The sequence below is a fragment of the Staurois parvus genome, unplaced genomic scaffold, assembly GCF_062004578.1.
Source record: "Staurois parvus isolate SC_StPar_1 unplaced genomic scaffold, SC_StPar_1.0 ptg000929l, whole genome shotgun sequence".
NCBI lineage: Eukaryota > Metazoa > Chordata > Amphibia > Anura > Ranidae > Staurois > Staurois parvus.
The window spans coordinates 394143-415784 of NW_028318725.1; the positions used below are offsets into that span (position 1 = coordinate 394143).

General features: G+C 40.3%; 1 pseudogene; it reads right to left on the reverse strand.

The window, feature by feature from the left end:
* LOC149441963 (histone-arginine methyltransferase CARM1-like) overlaps positions 1-21642 on the reverse strand; it is a 98952-nt pseudogene that overhangs the window by 29740 nt on the left and 47570 nt on the right.

Below are 21642 nucleotides of genomic sequence, written 5' to 3' on the forward strand. Positions count from 1 at the left end.
CTTGTGTTGGAGTCAGTGTAAACAACCATTAATACTTTCAACCTTAGTGGATAATAGCATATTGTGATGGTTCGAGAGGTTTGTTAGTTCATTACATTCCACAGGATTTTGGGTAAACTTTTGACCAGTGAATTTCCCGTCTCATCATTGTCTATTAGTTAGATGTGATGACTCAGTATTTGAAAGTCTAATGTCTCATCTGGCTGTCTGTTTAACTTTTGTATATGCATTCTCCCCGACCCCAATATACAAATAGTATTTGTTGACAGTCCAAACAGTCTTATTGTCTTGGAAAAAAATCTCACTTCACTCATTATGTACATTTCTTTAGCTGGATGGTCATTCGACTTTTCAACCAAGACAAGTTAACCTTTAACATACGGCTAGGCTGGGTTGCTGTCATAAGTAAGGTTATGTCTTGATAAAGTCATGTTTTTGATACATAATTTCAAAAGGTCCACAACAAATCCCCCTTTTTTGGGGTACAGGCACGTATAGATGGGTGTCTGTATCGCAAACCATGAGTGGGACTTTTGACTAATGTGATCGTTCGTCTTCTCAGATAGGGTGAATGAAATAAAGAATTTTTATAGAAAAAATGGCAGCGGTGATGCTGGTTTGGTCCTCAACTTGACTCGGCGTCCTTAGACGGACACTTCTGATGACGATCCTGGTCTTGTGAGGAGGCCAGCCTGGCCTGGCACATCCACCTTGGGGTCCATGGGTCCTCCGCACGACAGGTCTCTTAGACAGTCTCCTAGGCGGGTCTTTTCCTCTGGACTGGCCCTTGGTGGCCTGGGACATCAGGTTATCGTCTCCGGATCGATCTCTGGCATCTGGTCTTTCCCACAGGACATTATAGCTTCCTTCTAGGGTCTGGTCATTGACACCTCCGATCGCCGGTCTGGTCATGGTCTGGGCCTTAATTTCTAAATTATTAAAATGAAGAGTTTAAGTATTGGATATATATAAAATTATATTACTGGATCCTGTAAGGCAAAAGATGAATGATAATGTTCAAAGGAAATTTAATAATGATCTCAATATCTCCAGATAGGAACTGGTGGGTTAGTCTTCCAACAACTGTAATTGAGACTTCGGATGGCAAGCACGTAATTGATTGATGTGCACCCATCTATCACTGATTTCACCATACCGGGGAACCTGCAATTTATATGCGAACGGAGAGATTTTATCAATGATAGAGAACGGACCTTTCCAAGATGGAAGGAATTTCCGTTCCTTGATCTGGTCTCTTGCAAAGTTGTATAGGTAGACCTTGTCACCAATCTCATATTCCTTCTTAGAGGTTTTGAGATCATAGTATGTCTTAGCACTAGTTGCAGCTCTTTCCAAATTTCGCTGGGCAAAGGCAAAAGCATATTGCAGATGTTTACGTAAATCCTCTATGTATTGGTGTGTGGTGGTGGCATTGATCAAATTTTGATCTGTAGTGCGATACAATAAGTGCTGGGGCAGTACCATCCGTCTACCTGTCATCAGTTCAAAAGATGACATTTTTGTAACTGTATTCGGAGTAGCCCTCAACGCCATCAGGACCAGTGGAAGTTTGACATCCCAATCTTTGCCTGTTTCCTTAACAAATTTCTTAAGGACGTTAACGATGGTCTGATTGTATCATTCTACACCACCACTAGAGGCTGGCCGATAGGCGATATGCAATTTCCTTTTAACCCCCAAAATTTTCCACAATTTGGCCATCACTTCGCTAGTGAAGTGCGATCCTCTATCAGATTCTATCCTCTGTGGGAGACCAAAACGTGAAAATACATGATTTATTAGCAATGCAGCACATGTCTCGGAGCTATTATTTGGTGCTGGTATACACTCGACATACTTGGTGAATAAACATGTAACTGTTAACATACAGTTGTGTCCAAAATTATTCAACCCCCAATGCTGTAAAGGGGTTTAGGGACTATAGTGTACATTTGGAATTGTATTCAGAATCAAATCCTACAAGGACGTTGTAACTACCCAAATGCAACTAAAATGACATCAATTGTTTATGTAATACAGTAGTAAATGGTTCTTATGTGGTTTCTTCATTGCCACAATTATTCAACCCCTTAAAGACTACCACTCTGAAGAACAGAGGTTCATACAGGTGCTTTCCATCAGGTATTGAAAACACCTGTGGATGTCACCGAGCAGCAATCAAGCATAATAAGCACCAATTAGGCAGCTTTAAAATGACTGTGATACTCAGCTCCTTCTAGACATTTACTGGTGTGGTTACAAACATGGTGAAGGCAAGAGAATGGTCCAGGAAGACAAGAGAAGAGGTGATTTCTCTTCACAGGAAGGGCAATGGCTATAAGAAGATTGCAAAGATGTTAAACATACCAAGAGACACCTTAGGAAGCATCATTCGCAAATTCAAGGCAAAGGGCACTGTTGAAACGCTACCTGGTCGTGGCAGAAAGAAGATGCTGACTTCGACTGCTGTGCGCTACCTGAAGCGTAGAGTGGAGAGAAGTCCCTGTGTGACTGCTGAGGAACTGAGAAAAGATTTGTCAGATGTGGGTACAGAAGTTTCAGCCCAGACAATAAGACGCACACTGCGTAATGAAGGCCTCCGTGCCAGAACTCCCAGGCGTACCCCCTTGCTGTCTCCAAAGAATAAGAAGAGTCGACTGCAGTATGCCAAAAGCCATGTGGACAAACCACAAAAGTTGTGGGATAGTGTTCTGTGGACTGATGAAACAAAATTAGAACTGTTTGGGCCCATGGATCAACGCTATGTTTGGAGGAGGAAGAACAAGGCCTATGATGAAAAGAACACCTTGCCTACTGTGAAGCATGGTGGAGGGTCAATCATGCTTTGGGGCTGTTTTGCTTCTGCAGGTACAGGGAAGCTTCAGCGTGTGCAAGGTACCATGAATTCTCTTCAGTACCAGGAGATATTGGATGGAAACGTGATGCAGTCCGTCACACACCTGAGGCTTGGGAGACGTTGGACCTTTCAACAGGACAATGATCCCAAGCATACCTCCAAGTCCACTAGAGCATGGTTGCAGAGGAAAGGCTGGAACATTTTGGAGTGGCCATCGCAGTCACCAGACTTAAATCCGATTGAGAACCTCTGGTGGGACTTAAAGAAAGCAGTTGCAGTGCGCAAGCCTAAGAATGTGACTGAACTGGAGGCCTTTGCCCATGAAGAATGGGCGAAGATACCCGTAGATCGCTGCAAGACACTTGTGTCAAGCTATGCTTCACGTTTAAAAGCTGTTATAACTGTAAAAGGATGCTGTACTAAGTACTAAGATTGAATGTCACTTGGGGGTTGAATAAAACTGATAATGCTGTGAGCACAGAAAAGACATTTGTGGTTATTTCATTATAACTGTTATGTTATATTTGTCTGACCTACAAGTGCCTCTTTAATGTAAATGTAAGCAAGATGACTGAATGATCAAAAGCAATGTCAAACTGGCCAAAACACTCAATTTCAGTGGGGGTTGAATAATTTTGGACACAACTGTATACCGATTTCCTCATGAAGATTTTGTTACGGGCCCAATAAAATCCATTAGAAGGTCTGACCAAGGCATACATATCCCCCTTTTCTGGAGAGGTGCTCTGTGAGTTGGTTTGGTAGGTTGAAATTGGGGACATATTAGGCAACCTTGGCAGTATTCCTTCACATCACGTAACATATGAGGCCAGTAGGCATAATCCCGCAGGATCTCATACGTGATTTTCTCTCCACGATGCCCGGAAGTAGGAGCATCATGGGCATGCTGTAGCATCAAACCTCTAAATTTAAGCGGGTTGACCCATTGTTGTACGCCACCCTTTGAGGTTCGTATCAACAATCCCTGGTACAAAGAGAATTGGGATTTGGATTTCATTAAGATGCGTAAATCCTCCTTCCCACTACATACTTCCTTATTTATGGGATTTTGGTTGGGATCTTCTATATGACTATAAAACAAGCCAATTATTGGGTCTTCTTTTTGGGCAGTAATTAAATCCTCACTAGGAGAATCGTGACTCCACTGTAATGCATTTGGATCACCAGCTGTTCTGGCCTGTTGCCTGGTGACAGCTTCAACCTGTACGGTACCTAAAAATTGATCGATGTCTAACAATTCACCGTTGATTGCCCCTTCCTTGGCTAAAGAATCGGCCAGATCATTCCCTTCTTTTTCGGCACCTAGAACCTTGGAGTGGCCTTTGGTCTTCTTGAAGTGCAGGGTGATATCATTGGACCTTACCAGTTCATCGATGTGACAAAAGAGCTTACCATGTTTCACGGGTTTGTGATTACTCTTGTTCATGTTTCGCTTCCACCTAGGGAAATACTCCACAAAACTATTCCTGACATAATTGGAATCGGTTATGATGGCACACTCTTTAATGTTGAACTCTATAGCCATCTCAACTGCTCTAAGGATTGCAGTAAGTTCAGCAACCTGACTGCTTTTTGGTCCAAGTTTGTATCCCACAGAAATTGGGGTGACACCTTGGGTCCAAACGATTCCAATACCTGCCACTAGTTGGAGCTGTTCCCCATCCTTGTGATGAAAAGCACAACCATCTACATATACACACGGCAGCTGTTTACAGTATTCTTCATCATAAACCTTGTAGGGAGAGAACAGTTGTTCTTCCAGAAAGTCAGTGTCCGGGGCCTCCATAGCAGGCGTAGTTGCGGAACAATCATGGAGCTCGGCTAGGCCCTGGGCTACTGGACTTTTCTTGTTCTGTTTATACCGAATTTCAAGAGGCCACCCTTGCAAAGACAAAGTCCAAGCAGTGATGCGGCTATTAGACACATTTCCTCCCCTGATACGTTCACTCTTTAAATACTGTAAAGGCTGGTGTGCCGTTTCAACAATGATTCTCTCTCCCTGAATGTAACTGCGGAAATTCTGTAATGCCCACACGGTGGACAATAGAGCTTTTTCACAGTCACTGAATTTTACCTCTACCGGGGTCAAAGTTTTACTGGCATAGGCAATCACCTTACTGACATCATCACGTTTCTGGTAAAGAACGGAACTCATACTTACCTGCGTAAATCCTGTCTCTAGATAGAAGCTCTTACCCCCTTCGGGATATCCGAGACACGGCGCTTGTGTAAGACGTTCCTTTAACTCCTTCATGGCGTCCTCCTGTTTCTTACCCCACGACCATCCGACATCCTTTTTCAGTAGGTGAAGCAGCGGCTTGCTTATCTCGGCGTAATTATCAATAAATTTACGCGAGTAGTTTACCATACCTAGGAATGATCTCAATTCTTTAAGGTTAGTAGGGACTTTACAGTTTAGAACCGCCTCAACCTTCTTCTTTTGTGGGTTCAAACCTTCAGCAGTAACTTCATGGCCTAGGAAGTTCACCTTCGTGCGACACCACTGGGCTTTTTGTAAGGACAGTTTAACTTCTGCTGCTTTCAATTGGCCCAAAACATGCCGAAGTTCTGTAATGTGCTTGGCCATATCAGTACTTTTGATCAGGATATCGTCCACATATGCCAACGTCCCCCTTTCGAAGGCGTCTGGCATGGCCTTGTGCATGAACACAGCAAATTCATGTCCGGAATTTATGAATCCGAAAGGCATTCGTACCCAACAATATTGTCGATTCCCAAAACTGAAAGCCAGTTTGTATTGGTCTTCCTCACTCACCTTAATGGTCCAATACCCCTGTGCACAATCCAAGGCTGTAAAAACTTGGGATCCTTGGAGCTGGGCTAGACATTGGTCTATGTATGGGACAGGCCATCCTGACATGTACACACGTTTGTTCAGCTGGGGGAGGTCAGCGCACAAACGCCATTGTCCATTGGGTTTTAAAATACCCAGGATCGGGTGGTTATAGGAGCTGTGGATGGGCCTAATTATTCCCCTTTCATGTAACTTCCTGATAATCTCAGCTAGAGATTCATAGGAAGCTAATGGCAACCTATACTGTCTTACGAATACTGGTGGGGCATCTGGATCTGTTTGGATCCTAGCGATGTGTAGGTCAGTAGTCCCACAATCGTAAGAATCCTTGGCAAAGATCTCCTGGAATTCAAGGAGAAGCTCTCGGAGCAATTGTCGGTCGAGATCACTGGAACACGCATCGGCGAGGGCCACCATCTCTTCCACTAACTCCTTGAGTCCAGGAAAGCTTTCCGGCTGACCTATCTCATATGCCTCTTCAAGTTTTGTGGTGAGGTCATTGGGCATGTGATGTGTGTGTGTGTTCTCCTGCCATCCAGGTTCTTTGGGGTACTCTTGTTCTTTGATTGGGTGATCAAAGACAATTGATGTCTCTTCGATTCGACAGGTACCATCTTTAGAATCGAACGGATAAATGGACTCTATGGTGAAAATACCCTCTGGTAATGAATGGAATGTTTGTTCAATTAATTGTTCCTCCGACAAATATTCATCGGGGATGAGTCCAATCACCTGGTTAGTGACCCCAAAGGTGTAATATTCAGTCTCTACCGCTAGACCAATAAGGGTCTCTTCGGGTAAGACGATGTCCTGATTGGACAGATTATGTATGTAAATGTACATCGGGGATTGATGTGTGTTGACTAGGGGCGTGTGTGTAATGTTCAGTCCTTCCCCCTGCATTTTATGGGAGAGGCATACTAATGCATCTGACCCCTTCAGTCTATGTCCCTTTTTAACTTGGATGGGGAGTATGAAATTATTTATGCCCTTAGGAATGGTAATCTTCTGGGCTACCTGGACTTCAACAGCATAAGGCATCTGTTGCTGGGATTTTAAGGCTAAGTCCAGATTCTGGTACTTCTCGGGGTCCCCCTTTAGTCGACTCCATAAACAGTCATTAATTAGGTCGACTTGCATTGCAAAGCGATGTAATACATCGTTGCCAAAATAAATTTTAGTATGGGGATTATCCAAGACTAGGAACACATGGGTGGCTGTTTTGTTTCCTACAGTGACGTTTAAGAGACACCTAGCTATTGAATTGTAATCATCAGAGTCATCAATGGAGTCTGAAATCCAATGACGCTGACGTGTGGAGAAACGGATCATTTACATTTCGGTCAGGTGTTTTATCAGCCCATGGCTTACAAAGCTGTGTTCCTGTCTCAAATCTAGTTTGGCATATTTTGACCTATTAAGACCATTTATCCGGATGGGGATAAACAAGTCACTGTTAACCCTTTCAATACCTGTCAAGAATTGGGTGTGATCTCCCCCTTTTCTTGGTTTATCCTCCTGATGAAAAGATATCGTAAGGATGTCATCTTGGAGGGAAATATCTTTTATTTTATCTTGGGGAATTCTAAAAATGTGATCCTCATCTCTTCTGATAGGGTTATGGTCATCAGGTTTGATAACCGTTACATCAGGAAGTTGACTGTTCCTGAAATGGATTTCTAATGATCCAGGCCTTTCTTCCACCAGGTGGCAGTGTTGTCGGGAATGGGGAGTTTTAAGTTTCCCATATTTAATCGGGGTATTTACCTGTGACCACAGTACTTGGTTCACACAGTCAACTATTGTGTTCAGCCTTTTTAGAAAGTCCATCCCAATGATCATGTGGTGCTGGGAGATGCTGGCAATGATGATGGGGTGTCTCAGTTCCTTGTTACCCAGTATCAGTTTAAGCCAGGCGGTACCCATGACTTGTAAAGGGTCTCCACCTACACCAATCAATGAGCTGTCAAAGCTTTTAAGTCTTGGCTTAGTGGGCATGACATTAGCCACTTTATCAAAATGTTCCTGTGACATGATGGTTGCTTGGGATCCAGTGTCTATTAGGCCGACAATAGAAAGATCACTGGCATCCTGCACCTGCACTGTGACATAATATCTCCCATCAGATTCAGTCAGCTCACACATGAAATTGGCGTGGTTGAAGATCTGTGGGCCCTTCAGTAACATATGACTGGCTCTTATCTCACCGCATGTGGTGGACACATCACCCTTATCCTCCCTGGTGGGATTCTTGGACTGACTGTCTCAAGACAGAAGCACAACTAGAAGTTGGTGCTCCGTCTGGCTTGTCAATCCCGACGACTTCCGATGCCGCGACTGTATTAGGGGCAATAGATGGACACTGAAAAACAGGAGAATTGTTAATAACCAACAACTGGTCCCCCTTTGCCCGAGAACTAGATTCTCCATAAGTAGGCGTGTCAGGGACGGGACACACATCTCCTGTCATTTGACTCAGTGTTCTCCCCTGTTGGTTTAAGGCTTGGTTGCCTGTTAATTCTGTGACCCTTGGTTGGTCACAGGGGCTGTTCCTAAAAAAGGATTGGAAGAAAATTTAGTGACAAGCCTGTCCATTTGTTCAGCCATTTTGCTGACCTGTGCCTCTATTTGCCCAATACGCTCAGAGGAGTCATTCTGTTGATTCTCCCTCTTCCTATACTTACGCTTGTATTTTGGATGGGACTGGTAATGAGATTCAGAGTCAGAACTACTGCTCTGGTCCCGACGCCATTTTTCCCTCTGAGGTTTCAGGGTCTCCCTGTCATTAAGGGGAGCTTGGGGTACTGTATCCCCCCTTTGAGCTTGAGGGTGTTCTTGGCGTGGAGGAAATCTTTGGAAGTCAGAGTTCTTATTAAAATTGGGATTCTTATTGAAATTATGGTTCCTATTGAAATTGGGGTTCCCATAAAAATTCCCATGTTGATCTTGGCGAGGATAATAGAACCTCCGAGGATACCATTGACTCCTTTGATTCTCATCACTATACTGGCCCTTACCATACTTTTTATTCTTCTCACTTCCACTACCGTAGTTCCCTGGCTTTTGTCTATCCTTCCTCACCCACTGGTTTTGGGGTGTAAAGTTATGGACCTCCTTCACTTGCTGGGTTTGAGGTGCAAATCTAGGGGAACCATTGGTTTTACCCCCACGGACTACTTCCGCATATGATTTCTTCTCTGCCTGCAAATTTGGATTTGGAGGGGAAACGGTAGTGGCTGCTACTATCTTGGGACTATTCTTGGGTTCTCTTTTTATCCCGCCCTCACTGGACTGTTGGATTGAGAACAAATAGTCACTCTCTCTCACCAACCAATCAAGAGAGCATCCCTTTCTGTAATCCTGAGCAAGTCCCAATTTTATGTAAGCAGGTAACGCTTCATAAAATAAGGTTTTGAATTCTGGCTGGCCAAGATTGGGATCCTTTTCAGCCAGGAAATAGGCATTTCTGAGGACAGCCAAAAATTCTGCAGGGCTTTGGTGAGGACCACACTTCAAATTGTAGGCCGCAGCCTTGGCAGAGGTTACAGTTTTATAAGGCCCAAATTCCATGTGGCACTTATGTTTAACCTCTCTCCAGGACTGATTGGAATAGGCCCTCAAGGTATCAAAGAATTGCCGGTATTTCTCTTCAAATACCCATGGCAGCAATTCTATTTTGGTGTGGTCATCTCTAATGCCCAGAATTTCTAACGTCTGTTCGTATGTTTTCATATGTTCAGTGATCTCGAGGGACCCTTTCTTAGTAAACATAGGAACAGTGTCCTTCAGGAACTTAATAACCTTTGGGGTGTCATATCTCCTGAATGACCCCCGGGATTTCCCTTCTTGCCTATATGAAACCTCATACTTTTCTTCTGAGCGCTCTGGAGTGTATCTTGAGAGCCTAGGAGGCGACCTATATTCTATCTCTGCCTCACTATCAGGTACTTCACTGTGATGCGGGTATCCCCGCTCCTCAGCCTCCTGCTTGACTGGGTTGGTCCGGTTTTGGACCCCAGAATTTATTTGGGCCGTCAACCTCATAATCTGCTCCTCCAGAGTTTTCTGCTCAGATCTTATCAATGCAAGTTCTGACTGGTCATGCTTATCCCCTGGGCGAACTTTAATTTCAATAGGAGATAACCTTTCAGATCTGAAGTACTCCACTTCATCTTTTAAATCCTGATACTTCTTTTGAAATCGTTTCAATTCCTGAAAATTTCTTTCATACAGGTCCTGAGCACTTTGAAAGTCTCTGACCAATCTATCATGATATTTCTTGGATTCGTCTAAACGAATACCGGCATGACCAAGCTTCCCTTTCAAAGACTCAATGTCCTGATTTCTGCTTTCCAACAAAAGGCGGGCTTCTGACAACTCTTCCCTTAAAGTTATGGTTTGCTGGGCAGCTCCAGCACTCATGAACCATAACATGGGCCAAGCTTCTAAGAGAAGTCTGTCACGGCTTTTATCACTTTCTGCTCTAGCAAATGCTACTAAAAACTCAACAACCTGGCCCTTTTGGTTGAACAGGTCCTCAAAGGTGCTCATAGCCTGCTTTTTCTCTTCATCCACAAATTCATTATTGCTATCCCCCAAACCTAATCTCTTGCGGAGATAATCTATTACTGCACATTCAACATACTTCTGCCAAGTACCGACGGCTTTTCGGGCTGGCTTGAGAGTTCCCACCTCAATATCTTGGGCCGCCAGATTTTCCTCGTTATGCTTGGAAGAGGTGGATCCGTGATTACTGGATGCCATTTTGATACAAAATATATGTTTGACCAAGTGTACAAATATACAATCACCAGTGCGTTTCGTATTATGGTACGATTTCTATGGCTCTCAGCAGTGCCTCCAAATTTATCCTGTGGTGGTTTATGTAAGGATTTATTGTACTTATAAAGGGCGGTGTCCCTTTCCCTTAGATGAAATATTACAGTGCCTCCAGCCATTAAAATACGGCAAATATTTAGTAAACCAATAATTTGGACACCTTGATAATTTGATCACCACTTATTATTATACCTTGAATTCTTTTAGCCAGTATGATTTTGTACCATACACACAAAATTTGCCTTATAATAGATAAATATAAAAATTTATTTATGTACAAAAATTATATATATATTAACACAAAACGCAAAAGACTGGTGATGAATGAATATTGATACACACGGTCAAAGATATATCCTACCAATATCATACACAATATTAATGTTTCTAAATAATGAAATCAATATAACAAATTTCTAGATGATAATGATTAATAAAAATTAAATTTATTAATAACTAATAATTTAGAGTATCTCAGAGGTTATATTCTCACAAACTGTGGCCATAGGATTGGAAGAAGATATTCTCTGATAAATTATACTCTAATTATTAATATTTAATAATTCATGAAATGTGAAAAATTTGTAATATGACACCAAACAATTTTAGCAGTAATACAGGATCTCTCTATATATATATATAACCACCCAATATAGTTGTGATACACTAAGGTAATTCTTATTACTCTACACAACAGAGAAAATATGCAATGCAAAATTAAATGGACAGTCTCACCACACCCGGAATTCAGACTATGAAACTCTCCAGTGGATCCAGCTGACAATGGAACGCCTTCAGAATGATGCCACAGGGGCAAGTGATAGATATGTAGTATAGTAGAGATTCAGAGGTTTAGAAGTTTAGGAGAAAGTTTTTAAAAGTTTGAAAAGATGGAAGAGGTTATTCAGCAGAGTTGTCTCTTCAGATGTCTTCAGTTTTTCTTCTAGTGAGGTTTTTCTTAATGAGGTTTTTCTTAATGAGGTTCTCCTGATGAGTTTTTTTTTTTCAATAAGGTGCATGGGCTTTTATACCAACTAAACTATTGTTCTAAGATACCCTCCCACCAGGCTTCTTGATTGGCTAGTTGAGAAATGTATGTACATAAGCTATTTCTCACCTATCTGCCAGGTGGCAGTCTTGTACCATAGAACAATTTGAGTATTGATGATGACTCATACCTCGGGTGGAACTCAAGGTGATTTTAGGTATTAAATATACGTCTTATCCAGATATATAGTTGATCATAGCTATAATAATCTAAATAAGAACCATGGAATATATGTGTATATTCAGTTATTCCTCTCCCTGAGATACAAGCTTGTGTGAAAGCATTTGTTTCCTGATAAGACATACAACTGATGCTAACTCACAATATATCTTACTTTTTTTCTCATCTCAATACTCAAGTTAGTGATATACAATCCCCATTCTGCTGAATATTTTGTGGTGTGTGAAACATATTCTTTATAACATCCATAGATACTATGCTTTTTAGTAATATCTTTGTGGTTAGATATATTCAATTCTTAGCCTTAAAATGTCCTGAATTAAACCTTTTGTTTCAGAATCAAACATTCCCATAGGTAGTAAAAGACTCTGTTTGCCTGGCTCTTGTGTTGGAGTCAGAGTAAACAACCATTAATACTTTCAACCTTAGTGGATAATAGCATATTGTGATGGTTCGAGAGGTTTGTTAGTTCATTACACTCCACAGGATTTTGGGTAAACTTTTGACCAGTGAATTTCCCGTCTCATCATTGTCTATTAGTTAGATGTGATGACTCAGTATTTGAAAGTCTAATGTCTCATCTGGCTGGCTGTTTAACTTTTGTATATGCATTCTCCCCGACCCCAATATACAAATAGTATTTGTTGACAGTCCAAACAGTCTTATTGTCTTGGAAAAAAATCTCACTTCACTCATTATGTACATTTCTTTAGCTGGATGGTCATTCGACTTTTCAACCAAGACCAGTTAACCCTTAACATATGGCTAGGCTGGGTTGCTGTCATAAGTAAGGTTATGTCTTGATAAAGTCATGTTTTTGATACATAATTTCAAAAGGTCCACAACAGACAGAATAGCAACAAAAAATTCAAAAGAAATGCATGTCTAACAAATTATGCACTGATTTGCATGTTCATGAGGGAAATAAGTATTTGATCCCCTATCATTCAGCAGGATTTCTGGCTACCAGGTGTCTTTCATACAGGTAACAAGCTCAGATTAGAAGCAGTCTCTTAAAGGGAGTGCTGCTAATCTAATTTTGTTACCTATATAAAAGACACCCGTCCACAGGAGCAATCAAACAATCAGATTCCAAACTCTCCACCATGGCAAAGACCAAAGAACTGTCCAAGGATGTCAGGGGCAAGATTGTAGACCTATACAAGGCTGGACTAGGCTACCAAAAACTATCGCCAAGCAGCTTGGTGAGAAAGTGACAACAGTTGGTGCAATCATTCGCAAATGGAAGAAACACAAAACAACTGTCAGTCTCCCTAGGTCTGGTGCACCATGCAAGACCTTGCCTCGTGGAGTGTCAATGATCATGAGATCAGTGAGGAATCATCCTAAAACTACACGTGAGGATCTTGTTCAATGATCTCCAGGCAGCTGGGACCAGTCACAAAGAAAACAATTGGTAACACACCACACCGACAAGGATTGAAATTCTGCAGTGCCCACAAGGTCCCTCTGCTCAAGAAAGCACATGTCCAGGCCCATCTGAAGTTTGCCACTGAACATCTGAATGATGCAGAGGAGGACTGGTTGAAAGTGTTGTGGTCAGATGAGACCAAAATCAAGCTCTTTGGCATCAACTCAACTCTCAGTGTTTGCAGGAGGAGGAATGCTGCCTATGACCTCAAGAACACCATCCTAACTGTCAAACATGGTGGTGGAAACATTCTGCTTTGGGGGTGTTTTTCTGCTAAGGGGACAGGACAACTGCACTGCATCAAAGGGATGATGGACAGAGCAATCTACCGTCAAATCTTGGGTGAGAACTTTCTTCCCTCAGCCAGGGCATTGAACACCATTGAACACCAAGAACACCATCCCAACTGTCAAACATGGTGGTGGAAACATTCTGCTGTGGGGGTGTTTTTCTGCTAAGGGGACAGGACAACTGCACTGCATCAAAGGGATGCAGTGTACCATCAAATCTTGGGTGAGAACCGTCTTCCCTCAGCCAGGGCATTGAAAATGGGTCATGGGTGAGTGTTCCAGCATGACAATGCCCCAAAACACACGGCCAAGGCAACAAAGAAGTGGCTGAAGAAGAAGCACATTAAGGTCCTGGAGTGGCCTAGCCAGTTTCCAGACCTTAATCCAATTGAAAATCTGTGGAGGGAGCTAAAAGTTCGAGTTACCAAACCTTAAAGACTTGAAGAGGATCTGCCAAGAGGAGTGGGCCAAAATCCCTCCTGAGATGTGTGCAAACCTGGTGGCCAACTACAGGAAATGTCTGACCTCTGTATTTGCCAACAAGGGATTTGCCACCAAGTACTAAGTCATGTTTTGTGAAGAGGATCAAATACTTATTTCCCTCATGAACATGCAAATCAGTGCTTAATTTGTTAGAAATGCATTTCTTTTGAATTTTGTGTTGCTATTCTGTCTCTCAGTGTTACAATACACCTTCCATTCGATCTTTAGACTGATCATTTCTTTGTGAGTGGGCAAACATTCAAAATCAGCAGGGGATCAAATACTTCTTTCCTTCACTGTATATGTGAACATCAAACATAGAAAACTAGGTTATAAGACCTGTCATGTGATTCAATGCATTAGAAATTGTATATGTGTGAACTGAAGCTTAGTCTGATTGAATACAATGATATCCTGTTTGTTTCTTTCTTGATTGGCTGAAATAATTGTTCATCTGTTAGATGTTGCTGCATACTAAAAAAAAAAAAAATTCGGTTGAGCTTATTTAATATTTGTTGGAAAAATTCTAGTCCTTTAAAACAGTAAATATTACTTCCATTGTGCTTACCATCAGATTCATATTGAAAAATAGATAAGAGTTCAGGGAAAAGTCTATGTACAGAAGCTTGCATGAGTGGTTTTATGAAGACCTCAGAAACAAGAAATAAAACAGTCTCCAAATTGCTGGCAGTGGACAGCAAAAGCTCAACCACTCAATAAAGCATACTAGCCACCACCACCCTACTTGTCAGTGTCACAGGCTTGTTATGAAAGCCTCTATTTTAAGGTTAAAGTTTTTCATTGCCGACAATGTAGGGAGTTTTTTTGTCTGAATATTAACATAGTATGATACAAGACTCTAGTGATGGGTCTTTTCCAATACATTTTCTTAGTAAAGCACTTTCCTGGGAATTTAGATTGCCAGTTCAAGCTAGGCATATTATTAGGATACGTTACCTGTGTATATCGTCTCCTTTGCTACTGATAAAAAAGTATTATTATATCAAAAGTGCCCTAGAAAGACATACATATAACAAACTTTTTATATAACTTTTGATAAAGAGACATTGGGACAGATTTATTTGATGAAATAAACAGGAACAGGGATAAACTGCTTTCATTGTGGGCTTGTATGAGCATGCGAATGTATGAATGCATAGTGAACATGATGCCCAAACCTATATATAACTGAAAAACTGGGAGTGCGGTCCTAGTTTGCCATGCATATTGAAAATCCAAATAATACTGCTATTGTGCCTTCTATTTTGAAAAGGTAATACATAGAATGCACAATTTGAAATGTTTTTAAAATGAATTAAATGAAAAAAAAAATTAGGTTAGGTCTCCAAACTAAGCAGTGGGTTAAAAACCCTGCATGCCCTTTGGTCAGAGCTGTATGGATATTTACAGTATCTCTCTTTAGTGGCAGCATTGGATGAATTGATGTATGTGTGCTTCCCATGGCCCCATCATGCAAGTCTATGCATGTGCGTTGTCATAATCCCAGCACAGCATGCACTGTTTACTTTTATAAAAAAATTTTTACAGTTGCCCTAATTATATCGGTACATACTTCATATGGTTTGTCCTGTATGAGTTGTTCCTGTAAAATCCCAGAGAGCAGTCAAATAGATGTAAAACATTAGAGAAAATCATATTTTTATCTCAGGCTATTGTTTGGATACCAAAGTGTATACTCCATAACAAACCACACAAGTAAATGCACAGTACGTACCCTGGGGCCTTTGCGTGCATGTGCATGTGCTTCACAGGCACATTATACATTTCATGAAGATTAGATATGTTTGTCCACAACAATGAACAATGTGCTTGTGCGTGATATTTATAATAAAGACTGTAATTCAGATTTCCTCATAAGCTCATATATGATGAGTTTTCTTTAAGATATTATCAGGCAGACAAACATTCAAATATGCAATAGTAGGTGATTGTGCATTTTTCACAACAGCCATTAGATACTACAAAATATAGCTATGTGCATGGTAATGTCCAACAAACATCCCATATACCCACATTAACACTTCCTCTAGAGTGCATATTGTATTTAATTGGCTACAGATAATTACATACACTTGATTATCCGAAGAACTGTATTATTAATTAGATTACAATTTGCCTATTTTCTTCAATGTGAATTAAATAAACATCTATTTTTTATGTATATTTTATAAATGTATAATTTTTTTTTCTTGTACCAAGTCTTTTGCAACAAGATAGGAGCAAGGCAGGCCATAGACAGGCCGTTTATTGGCCACATTTGTGGCCGATAAATGAAAAATCACTCGGCCCCATTGCCGATGCTGCCACCCATGTCCATGAAAAATGGCCGTTTTTCGCGGATTTTCCAGCACGACCGATAAAAATAAATGAGGAGATCCGTGAAAAACGACCGACGGGCTGGCCCCACTAACGGCGTGATTATTGACTGATTGTTCGTGCAGACGAAAATTCGGCCGATAAATGACCCGTCTATGGCCTGCATAAAAACCTGCATTTTAGAGAGCCATCATAAAATGGGAGGTGTCTTTTCAACATCAATTCTGCCATTTTTATACCAGGGCTGATAGAAAACAAAACACTCACAACAATTGGTTGCCTAGTATTTATCAGTTACTGCCCTCCACAGACTGGTAAAGTTGATGCCATAAAAGCTCTGCTGATACCTGTATATTACAAAGCATACCTTTCTAGTACCTGTTATCAAAAGTAATATGTATTCAGTCCAGTGTTTCCCAGTGCAGACCCAATGCATAGACAAGAAAACTGGTTTTACTTCCTATTGTTTCACTTCTCTTTCACTGGTGCATTGGTGTGCGCTAAAAAACTGCTGCAATTTTTATGCAGCAAATCACATTGGGACACACTATACCACATCACGACATTCTGACATTGTAAATGGAGTGTCAAAATAATTAAATTTAAAAAAAGAAAAAAACAAGCATTGCTACAGTATGCGATGTACAAAGCATAACAGTGCACATGGATAACACACACCACAAGCAGCTAAACAGATTTTGGGTTCATCAAAACAAAACTTTACATTTTAAAAAGCAGCCACAACATGAGTAGAAAAATCTGCCCCCTGCCAACAAGCTGCAGATAGGTCCTTGTTCTGTGTTTGAAAACAGTAGTCTCTCTACAGAGGTACAACACCCCCCTGCTGAGTGAGAGTAAGAGCTCTGCAGTTAGCAGGGAGAATGAGCTTTGCTGATTGCAGAGCTCTAGATATGACTTGGCAGGGGGCATGTCAGACATCTGCAGACAGACCACTGCTTCTATAGAGAGAACAAGGGTCTTTTTCTACAGCATGACAGGCGTGAGCACTCAGGTTGTGACTACTTTCTATAGAAAGTCAATTGTAAGACCGTGAATACATTTTTTTATGCACCTGGAACTTATTTAGCTGTTTAAGCCCTGGTTGACACTGATGTGGTGCAATTTCTATGCATTTTCAAGTGCAATTTCAGGAGCAGTTGAGGTGCGATTCTGCAGTAATTTTGCAGCAATTCTCATGTGATTTTACACATCTGTGATTTCTGTTCTGGCTAATTTTGTGACTTTAGAAATAGATGTATATCGCACTGATATCACATTGCATTTGAACACATATGCGTTTTCACAGCTGTTTCCATTCAAGTCTATGAAACTCAAAAAAGGCACCACATTGCAGCAAACATGCACAGGACTTGCATCGTGTTTGGAATGTAAAGGTGTGAAAGACCTCCATAGAAAGCCATGTTATCTCCCTTGATATTCCAATCTGGAACACATCAGAACTGCATCAGATTGGCATCAGTGTGAACTAGGGATAACACTGAAGATACAATTAGGCTTTGTTCAGCAGCTCTTCCATGGTAATACCATTCAATATATTTTAAAATAGGATCTCTATCAGCAAACAAGTCATAACAGGAATTATCTCCCCCAAATCATTATAGTAGGTGAAAGTCCCCTTGACCATTCAGACTACAGTGACCTATCATGACATTTCTCCCTGCATATTTAAAGCACTATTCCCTTTTCTATGAAGGGAAGGATAAATCAATGATTGACCCTCTTGGTTGGAAAATCTCAGTGGTTATCTTAGTGGTTATCCCAGAATGGCACATTTAATAAAAGTAATCCTATAATCATCAATAATTAGCCAAGCTGCTATGGCAACTCTTAAAGAAATGTTTACGATATCATGGTATATACATCTTTTAGGCCTCACCAGAAGTGAGACCTTGAATAATGTTCCATGTAGAGCTGCTCATATGTAAAGGGTGCCAGGTAGATATCACTGAAAGAAGGAAACATCAGACCTACTGTATAGTATAAGGCAAATGTTAATGTGTAGTGAGCTAATCACAATTGCTATGATTGCATTACAATCTGACCATACTATCAACTTTAAATCTACCAAAACTATTTATAAAGAAACTTTAAACTCTGTATATACATGTATTTCAGGTTGTATGTTGTGTCCATTGCATCCAATGTCCTTGGCATTATATTAACTCTTCTGCCACATGCTCAAATTCCAAAGACCCTAATGGGAAACTAGCCTGCCTATGTATGCTTAGAAATAAAATATTAATGTAGTATCCGCGTAAGTATGTTTATAAAAAAATAAAATAAAATGCAACAAACAGAACAGTTATTTGGAAAGATGATGGTGTATCTTTTTGTGCCTGTTACCTTCTGCAATAGTTATTATTAATTTGGAACCACTGATCAATATTAGAATAGGAGCTGCTTATCTATAAAATTTACAAGACACTATGTAGTATGAAGACCTACCTAAACTATCCAATCATACGAAAATTCATGTATGACAGAATAAAAATTCAGAAATGATGTCATGTATTGTATTGTATTTGTATTTTTGGTCGAAAACTAAATTGAATCAACAAAAATCGTACAATCTGGTAATCATACAAGAAAAATTTTCATGCTTGTCCCTTCGAATAATTTTGGATGAGAGCTGGTATTTTTCCTACAATTTTCTAATCATGTGCACTAGGCTTAACAGAAGAACATTGAGACCTGTTTTTTGGAGCTGTCCATTACTTTTGTTTTCAAAGAGAATAAAATAAAAGAATAAAAGAACAATGCATGGTAAAATGATTGTGTTACCTTCATATGCCCTTCTGAGTGATGTTCAATATCATACATTTTCTATCTGCCCTAAGCCACAGTAAAGCCTCATGTACACAAATGGTCAGAGACTGTAACAATAGAAGCAATACATTCTGAGTGTCTTCCCAGCCAGAGGTGCTGCATACAATCTTCCATTCCAGTGCTATCTGTTCATGGCTGTACTCTTGTAAACATGGATTCTTCTGTGCATTGGCATCTACCCATGCATGCGTATGCAATGTATTTCCCAAGCATACAAGTATGTTGCATTTCGTGTAGTGGAAGTATGTTGTGTACGCAAATGTGGTTAGACACCAATGCACAGAAGCATCAGCAAATGGCTGCATCTCCCCGGACACAGGAAAACTCCTGGAATTTTACACTTGGCTATTTTTTAGCCTCTTAATATCAATATGCAAGAGGCTTACTCAAAGTTTTTAAGCCACAATCTGAGCAAAGTTTTACACAAAAATGTGGGTCTACCTAAGCCTTTCATGGTTGCTCTATGCTTTATTCCTAGTATTATTAAAATTACACACTTTTTTTTTTACTATGGGGGTGAGTACACTTGGTTTACTGATTTGATGTTATATTTGTGTATTCTCTTACCATTTGGTTTTAGCCATTTTTTGGAGTAAAGGTATTTATCCAGGGTTTGATCATTAAACAGCATGTATCCCATGGGTTCAGAAATGATAACATCCACATTCTCTGGAAGAGATATTTCTTCAATTTTCCCACATATCACTGAAATTTTTTATCTAGAAGCTTGTTACTATTCACCAGTATCTGAAAGAATACATGAGAACAAAATAATTATATTTCATGTTTAAAATGTTTAAAAAGTGCCTTCAGATGGAAAAGAAAATGTGCCCAATTGTATGTTCCCCTGATACCTCCTGTATTGAAATATTGATGTCAGAGGATTAGCATAAAAGCTAGGCCACTAACATTTTATGTAGGTTAGCAATGAGAAAGCTCATACTTGTCTCAGTACAAGTTTCTTTGACCACTTCAGCTCTCACACCTATATAGCTCATATGGACAAGAGCAATTTTTAAAATTCTGCCTGTTTTTTCAGCTATAACTTTGTCATTTCCTAAAGGCATTGCTCACTTTCAAATGTTTTTGTTGTTTTTACTAGGTATTACTGCATTTATATATTTCCTATGTTTTTTTTGTTTTCTGGGGTTTCTTTTTACTAATAGAGGCCATAGATTATAGTTTTATTCATTCAATTAGCTGGTTGAATGAAAAAAAAACCAGACCCATTTACCCTAGCCACAAACTAGACGTGGATGGGCGAATCCTGCCTGCTGAGCTATTGTAGTCTGATGACGGGGAGACTTCCCTGCTATCAGAATAAACTGATCACTTCCTGTACAACCTCCCAGCTCACACATGGATCGAAATTTGGCCAGTCCTTGCTGAACCTGGCAAATTTCGATCCACTTATGGCCAACTTTACCTTGTAATAATGAGCTCACATGTTGTGCCTGCAATTTGTAGTGTCATGGCTGATTGATTCCCCTATGTATTCATTCACCTAGCTTGTTCCTAGTTGCTAACGGGACCGACAACGCCTTGTTCTAGGTCACACAATATCCAAAGCATGCCTCACTGTGGCTGTGTCAGATCTAACTTCCATTCAACTCTCTACAACAGAGCACTGGACTGAGAGACCCAGGGATTGTGGGATATACAGTATAGTTTCTGCACAGGAAATGTTAGTTCTTAGATTACAGACCGAGGTCATGCATTAACCTGAACAGTGCTATGCCGCATGCCTCATGTTTGAACACAAACAGAAACGTCTGACACCAGAATGTGAAGATTTACTCTACTATGACATCATAAAACTGCATGATCAATTGATATCTTATGCAAGTGAAAACCCACAGGTGCAGGTACGAAGGTTTAAAATGCCTTTAAAATAACAAAGCAATAAATACATCTTTTTTTTCGGGACAAAGAAGGCTTTCTTTTGTATTTAAAAAAAAAATTCCTTCAGTCCATAGACAAAAAGTAACAAAACTAACATAATGCACTTTTTAATCTGCATATGCATGAAACAGTGTAAATACAATTTAACAATAATGTTGCTACATTGTAATTCTCCTTTAGGTTTCTGGGCAAACAGGAGAAGATTCAAACAGACATACAGTTGTGTCCAAAATTATTCAACCCCCACTGAAATTGAGTGTTTTGGCCAGTTTGACATTGCTTTTGATCATTCAGTCATCTTGCTTACATTTACATTAAAGAGGCACTTGTAGGTCAGACAAATATAACATAACAGTTATAATGAAATAACCACAAATGTCTTTTCTGTGCTCACAGCATTATCAGTTTTATTCAACCCCCAAGTGACATTCAATCTTAGTACTTAGTACAGCATCCTTTTACAGTTATAACAGCTTTTAAACGTGAAGCATAGCTTGACACAAGTGTCTTGCAGCGATCTACGGGTATCTTCGCCCATTCTTCATGGGCAAAGGCCTCCAGTTCAGTCACATTCTTAGGCTTGCGCACTGC